Consider the following 7,838-nt stretch of genomic DNA (forward strand, 5'->3'; position numbering starts at 1 on the left):
CACGAGATCCGTTTTCACGAGCTTTACTAGAGAATCCGAATTCAGGTATTCAATTCGTAGAGTGCTTTAGTTAATTTGTTCACTCTTTCATTCAGTTTAGTTGATCGGACGTTGTACATCGTGTAAAATTGTTTCGCATGACACCAGATTATCTGGTTTACTTATCACGTGTCTTGTGCTGTTAAGAGGCAATGTGTGTTGCGTACAGTTGGTTTTGAATTAATTAGGTAACAAGTTAAATGTGCTTACGTGTAAAAAAACAACATCAAGAATTATCTGTACATGAGTAACCTACTGCTTGGTTTGGCAATATGAGAGGGAGACACTAGGGAGAGACTAGGCAGGAGTTAGAGTGAATTGTACGTCTAAGCTCTAGTAAGTAGGAGTAAGGAATTGATTAGGAATTAGTACAATCTTTTAAGTGGTTAAGATTTGTCAGATTGGCTTCGATTTTCATAACATGAATATTCCATGAAGGATTGGTTAAAAGACTTGTACACTAGTAGGAAGGTATGAAGCCGGCCGGAGTGGCCGAGCGGTTCTAGGCACTACAGTCTGGAACCGCGCGACCGCTGCGGTCGCAGGTTCGAATCCTGCCTCCGGCATGGATGTGTGTGATGTCCTTAGGTTGGTTAGCTTTAAGTAGTTCTAAGGTCTGGGGAACTGATGACCTCAGCAGTTAAGTCCCATCGTGCTCAGAGCCATTTGAAACAATTTTTTGCATGTCAGCAGAGGTCTTTTCAAGCTGGGGGAGGCTCTGTAATACTGTGGGGCGTGCGCAGTTGGATTAATATAGGACCCCTAATACGTCGGGAAACGACTCTGACAGGTGACACGTACATAAGCAACCTGTCTGATCACCTGCATCCATTGTGCATTACGATGGACTTGGGCAATTTCAGCACGTCAATGCTACACCCCACACGTGCAGAACTGTTATAGAGTGGCTCGAGGAACACTCTTCTGAGTTTAAACACTTCCGCTGACCACCAAACTCCCCAGACATGAACGTTATTGAGCATTTCTGGGCTGCCTTGCAACGTGCTGATCAGAAGAGATCTCCACCCCCTCGTTCTCTTGAGGATTTATGGACAGCCCTGCAGGATTCATGGTGTCAATTCTCTCCAGCATTACTTCGGACATTAGTCGAGTCCATGCCATGTCGTGTTGCGGCATTTCTGTGTGCTCGCGGGGGGCCTACACGATATTAGGCAGGTGTACCTGTTTCTTTGGCTCTTCAGTGTAGCTTACAGTTAACATTCATTCAATTTCAATACAGGAAAAAGTATAACATTTCGACATTTCATAAGAAAAATATTAGTACACCCATTAACAATTTTTGTTTCACGGAAAAAAACACGTCGTTACAGGCAAAATTGAAAGGAAAAATTAGTAATCCATGGAATTGTGTTACACTGTCTTATCTAAAAAAAACTGATGCGGTGCACTGGACCCAAACGCTCTAATTCTCGTCAGGAAGTTAAGAAAGCACGATCGTAATACGAAAGAAGTATCACAGACCACTAAAAGGTAAGCAGTCGTGCGATATGACAGTGCGGAGGGCGCAGTGGGGGTAAAAGCGATTGTTGTGACCGGCTACCAGTTTGTCTTCGTACATATTAGATAACTTCGTCCTGTTAGTGAGTGTCCCTGGCACGAACTACCAGTTACAGTTTGTCGCCGCTCGTAGACGGTGCTCTCGAGCAGCTGATCACCCTTCTCCACCGCATCCCCAGAAGGGTCTTTTACATATTACCATCACTGAGTCCATGTATAGCACGCCGCCAGTGTAATCAGGTGAGAACATTTATTGTTTTAGGTTGACTTCATCATTATGCAGGTGCATAGCACGAAAAAAATGTTCTAGGTGAAAATTTTAATATTAGTAAAGGAACATCTGCCTGTGCTACAACTGGCCACCTGCTAACAACCCCTCTTGCGTGAACGGGGTGAACTTTGCATTTTCATATGGGAACTCCCCATTTTATTGCATATTCAGATTCTACGCCAAAAAATAGGTACTCTTTACTCAAACCATTGTTTCCCATTCGTAGTAGATGAGGCTGTAATCGACAAATATCAAGTGTTTCTGTTTTCGCAGTTAGAAACCGACGTTTCATTTACGATGTGCATGTAAACCTTTTGTTCTAACGGTTGATACTTATGTTCGAAATTAACTTTAGCATTGCAGATTTAATTGTGCACCAGCCGTTTCAATGTCTGGTTAGAAATTAAGTTTAGCGTGATCCAGGAACAACGACGTGGATGTAATGGTTTTCTGTTCCGATCGTGATGCTTGATTTCGGTGAGTCCCCTTGCGTCCTATCACTGTGGTTGTTGATTTCGCTGGGTACCCATGGCGTTTTACCTTATTACAATCGTTGTGGTTTGTTTTCCACCAGTGACCGCGTAGTGGTCATGCAGACAGTTACTGCGGTTGCATGGGAAACCAGTCACCCTAATGACGGGGTTCGAGGGCGGCCATTGGAATCAAGCATTTCAATGGTTCGAGCACTCATCTCAACCAACCCCGTAGAGAGCAGAAATCTGCGTTACCATGCAGGTAGCTTCTTTGCCAGAAATGTCATTATTTGGCCGTAGTATTTGTACTGTACAATCGCATTTGCAACACCTAAGTGCTGTTTTAACGTTAGCATCAACCGTTAGAAAACAAAGGTTCTATTTACATCGTAAATGAAATGTAGAATCAAATGCATCGGTTCTAAACTACAAAACAGGCACGATATTTGTCGATTACAGCGCCATCTATGTTGAATGGGAAAAGGTGGATTGGGTAAGTCCTTACGTATGTTTTGGCGTAGAATCCGAATATGCTACAGAATTTGGGGGTTTCCATTTGAAAATACAAAGTTGACTCCACCCATGCAGGAGACGGGATTAGAAGGTGGTCTGTTATAGCGCAAACAGATGTCCCATTTACTAATATTAACTTTTCATCTAAAACATTTCTTTCGTACGATGTGTCGCTTCGAGATATTTAGTTGCCTCATGTTTAAACAAGCACCCTGAATACACCCATCCTCTTGTAGCCGTTGAATCGGCTACTGGTCTGTTTTAAAAGACATAACTGACTGTTAATTTTTCTGATAATGCAGGCAACGTACGTGTTTGAAAAACTCACAATTTTTATTATCAGTCTCATAAACGTTCGAGCGTGATTGTTGACTTGCCCCCGCTCAACAAGACTACCAATGGATGAAATGAAATGTTGTTTTCTTTGTGTTTCATCTTTCCTTTGTGAAAAGTTAGAAATGATTGGGCAGCAGAGGAATATTTTGTCGAAGTGATAGGCTAATCGATTTCAGAAGATAGGAAATGAAAAATAATAGATTAGATTAGATTGGTACTAGTTCCATAGATCATGAATACGACACTTCGTAATGATGTGGAACGTGTCAGGTTGATAAAAGGTGTCTATACAAGATATTACATTACACAAAATATAACACGACACTAAAAATATTTTTTTGTGGGGGTTGGGGAAATTACCCACTTACTATAACCAAAAATTCATGTAATGAGTGGAAGGAGTTGCCATTAAGAAATTCTTTTAATTTGCTTTTAAATTCTATATGGCTATCTGTCAGACTTTTTATGCTATTAGGTAAGTGACCAAAGACTTTTGTGGCAGCATGATTTACCCCCTTCTGAGCCAAAGTTAAATTTAACCTTGAGTAGTGTAGATAATCCTTTCTCCTAGTGTTGTAGCCATGTACACCGCTATTACTTTTGAATTCGTTCGTATTGTTAATAACAAATTTCATAAGCGAATATATATATATATAGTGAGGTTACAGTGAAGATCTCTAGCTCTTTAAATAAGTGACTGCAGGACGATCTTGGATGAGCTCCAGCAATTATTCTGATTACACGCTTTTGGGCAATGAACACTCTTTTACTCAATGATGAGTTACCCCAGCAAATAAATTTGTACCTCTACATAAACCACTAAACACATTACATTATGTCTCTCAGTTGGGGAGGAGGGAGGGGCTGTAATATGACACTATGCATGATCATCAAGCCTGTGGCCTTTTCTTTGCAGATGTCTGTTCCTGTCTCTCCCCTGCTAGCCCATCATCTGCATTCCAGCACAGCTGCTGCTCCCCACAACATCGGTGATCTATACTCATATCTAGGCCTGCCTCCGCGAGAGTCTTGGCCTCTGTCATCCCTTTAACTACTGTCCGTATGAAAGACTCATGTCGACTTCTCTTTTTCCAGTTGGCTAATTTCAGGATGTGTTCATTCCTTACCCGGTCAGTCCATCTACCTTCAACAGTCTCCATTAACACCAAATGCCAAAAGCTTCTAATCGTTTTGTTTCTGTCTTTCATACCGTCTATGCCTCAACACACATCTATACTCCAGATAAGGCTTTTCATGAATCTTTTTGCTGGTGCGAAGGTTTATAGTTCTGAATGCCAGCAGCTTTCTCTTTTCGTAGACATTCTCTACGTCTTTTTCGAAACTTGCTGCCATGTGTTGTCTCACCCCCCTTTTCATTTCCCTTCTTTCGAGATCACAAAATTCGTCCACTTACACAAGTGAAGAGTGTATATGTATAACCCTTATATCGCGCAAATCTGAGATTTTTCAGGAGAAGGAAAAAACAGTGTATGTCTCTTTGTACATAACTGATTTGTATAAAAAAACTGAAAACCTATTCTGACAACACTGAATTAAGCTGCTCGCCTTTATATCTACATCCACGTCATATTCCGGAAGTCATCTAATGGTGTGTGGCGGAGGGTAATTCTAGTACCACTAACGGATCATCCAAATCGTGTTCCACTCGCGAATGGTGCGTGGGAAGAATGATAGTCGGTAAGACTCTGTGTGAACTCTAATTTCTCGAATTTTCTCGTCTTGACCATTACGCGAGATGTATACGGGAGGAAGTGATGTGTTATCCGACTTTTCCTCGAAAGCGTTTCTCGAAATTTCAGTAGTAAACTTCTCCGTGATGAGCAACGCCTCTCATGTAAAGCATGCCGCTGGAGTTTGTTGAGCTTCTCCGTAACGTTCTCGTGCCGACGAAACGGTCCCATGACGAGACGCACCGCTCTTCGTTGCATCTTATCTATCTCTTCTATCAGTCCTGCCTGGTAAGGATCCAATATTGATCAACAGTGCTCAAGAATCGTCCGAATAAGTGCCTTATAAGCCACTTCCTTCGTGGATGAGTTGCATTTCCTTAAGATTCTTTCTATGAATTTCAGTCTGGCGTCTGCTTTTCCTCCTACTTGCTTTATGTGCTCATTCTATTTAATGTCGCTCTGTATAGTTACTCGTAGATATTTTACAGTAGATTCTGTTTCCAGCAATTTCTCATCAACATTGTCGATGTACAGTAGTGGGTTTCATTTCTTGTGCATTGGCAACATGTTAGCCGGACGCAGTGGCCGAGCGGTTCTAGGCACTTCAGTCTGGAACCGCACGACCGCTACGGTCGCAGGTTCGAATCCTGCCTCGGGCATGGAAGTGTGTGATGTCCTTAGGTTAGTTAGGTTTAAGTAGTTCTAAGTTCTAGGGAAATAATGACCTCAGATGTTAAGTCCCATAGTGCTCAGAACCATTTGAACCATTTGAGCAACATGTTACATTTATGTACACTATGTGATCAAAAGTATGAGAACACCCCAAAAACATACGTTTTTCATTATAAGAGCATTGTGCTGCCACCTGCAGCCAGGTACTCCGTATCGGCGACCTCAGTTGGCATTAGACATCGTGAGAGAGCAGAATGGGGCGCTCCACGGAACTTACGGACTTCGAACGTGGTCAGGTGATTCGGTGTCACTTGTGTCATACGTCTGTACGTGACATTTCCACACTCCTAAACACCCCTAAGTCCACTGTCCCCGATGTGACAGTGAAGTGGAAACGTGAAGGGACACGTACAGTACAAAAACGTACAGGCCGACATCGTCTGTTGACCAACAGGTACCGCCGACAATTGAAGACGGCCGTAATGTGTAACTGGCAGATATCTATCCATAACATCAGACAGGAATTCCAAACTGCGTCAGAATCCACTGCAAGTACTATGAGAGTTAAGCGGGAGGTAAGAAAACTTGGATTTCATGGTCGAGCGGCTGCTCATAGGCCACATATGACGCCGGTAAATGCCAAACTACACCTCGCTTGGTGTAAGGAGCGTAATCATTGGACGATTGAACAGTGGAAGAACGTTGTGTGGAGTGACGAATCACGGTACACAATGTGGCGATCCGATGGCAGGGTGTGGGTATGGCGAATGCCCATTAAACGTCATCTGCCAGCGTGTGTAGTGCCAACAGTAAAATTCGGAGGCGGTGATGTTATGTTGTGGTCGTGTTTTTCATGTAGGAGGTTTGCACCCCTTCTTGTTGTGCATAGCACTGTCACAGCACAGGCCTACATTGATGTTTTAAGCACCTTCTTGCTTCCCACTGTTGAAGAGCAATTCTGAGATGGCGATTGCCTCTTACAACACGATCGAGCACCTGTTCATAATGCACGGCCTGTGGCCGGGTGGTTACACGACAATAACATCCCTGTAATGGACTGGCCTACACAGAGTACTGACCTGAATCCTATAGAACACCTTTGGGATGGTTTGGAACGCCGACTTCGTGCCAGGCCTCACCGACCGACATCGATACCTCTCCTTAGTGCAGTACTCAGTGAAGATTGGGCTGACATTCCCCAAGAAACCTTCCAGCACCTGATTGAACGTATTCCTGCGCGAGTGGAAGCTGCCATCAAGGCTAAGGGTGGGCCAACACCATATTGAATTCCAACATTACCGATGGAGGGTGCCACGAACTTGTAACTCATTTTCAGCCAGGTGTCCGGATACTTTTGATCACTTAGTGTACGTTAAGGATCAACTACCAGAGTCTGCACCATTTATGAACCCTCTGTAGGTCATTCTGCAAATCGATTCTGCCATGTGACGTTGCTACTATCTTATAGACAACCACATCATATGCGATCAGCCTTAAAGACCTTCCGACGCTTTCTGCTAAATCATTTATTTATATATTATAAACAGTGCATCTCACTTTCTTGGGGTACTCAGCAAATTACTTTTACGTTTGTTGATGTCGGGTTAACAGCGACGTGCTGAGATCTTTCTGCAAGGAAGTTTTGAATCCAGTCGCAAATCTGTACCGATACTTGTTTAGCTTGCACTTTTTTCACTAAACGACAGTGCGGGACGGTGTCAAATGCCTTCCAGAGGTCAAGAAACACGGCATCACCCTGAGCGCCGTTGTCTACAGTGCTATGGAACAGAGCGAACTGAGTTTCGCAAGAACTCTCTTTGTGGAATCCGTGTTGATTTTTATTTTTTCGTTATCCGAAACGTCTTTTTTCTTCAGCTTAAAACGCATTCGATAACTGTACAACAGATTGACGTCGACGGTAACAGCCTATGTATGTCTATCCTAAGACCCTTCCTGAAAACGGAACCATCCATTGCTCCAGCGATCTACGATAATGTTTCTAGAGGGTGAGCATGTGCTTTCACATAATCTTCGTTGTATCTTATTGATATCTCACCTGGTCCTGATGCCTTTCCGCTACTAAGCGATTGTAGTTGCTTTCCTATTCCGCAATCGGTCTTCTTAGTATCTTCCATTTCGGCGTTCGCGCGATGATTGAAAGGAAGCACCGTTTACAATCTTCCGTTGTGCAACAATTTCGGAAGACCGAATTCAAGCCGGCTGGAGTGGCCGACCGCATCTGAGCGCTACAGTCTGGAACCGCGCGACCGCTACGGTCGCAGGTTCGAATCCTGCCTCGGGCATGGATGTGTGTGATGTCCTTAG

General features: G+C 43.4%; 1 non-coding gene across 1 annotated transcript; it reads left to right on the top strand.

Moving 5' to 3' along the window:
- The first annotated feature begins 521 nt into the window (after positions 1–521).
- Trnas-gga (transfer RNA serine (anticodon GGA)) lies at positions 522–605 on the top strand. The gene is given in 2 exon segments: positions 522–561; positions 571–605. It is a non-coding gene; the product is annotated as a tRNA-Ser (tRNA).
- The last annotated feature ends 7,233 nt before the right edge of the window (positions 606–7,838 follow it).

This window comes from Schistocerca serialis, chromosome 1 (genome assembly GCF_023864345.2).
Source record: "Schistocerca serialis cubense isolate TAMUIC-IGC-003099 chromosome 1, iqSchSeri2.2, whole genome shotgun sequence".
Classification (NCBI taxonomy): domain Eukaryota; kingdom Metazoa; phylum Arthropoda; class Insecta; order Orthoptera; family Acrididae; genus Schistocerca; species Schistocerca serialis.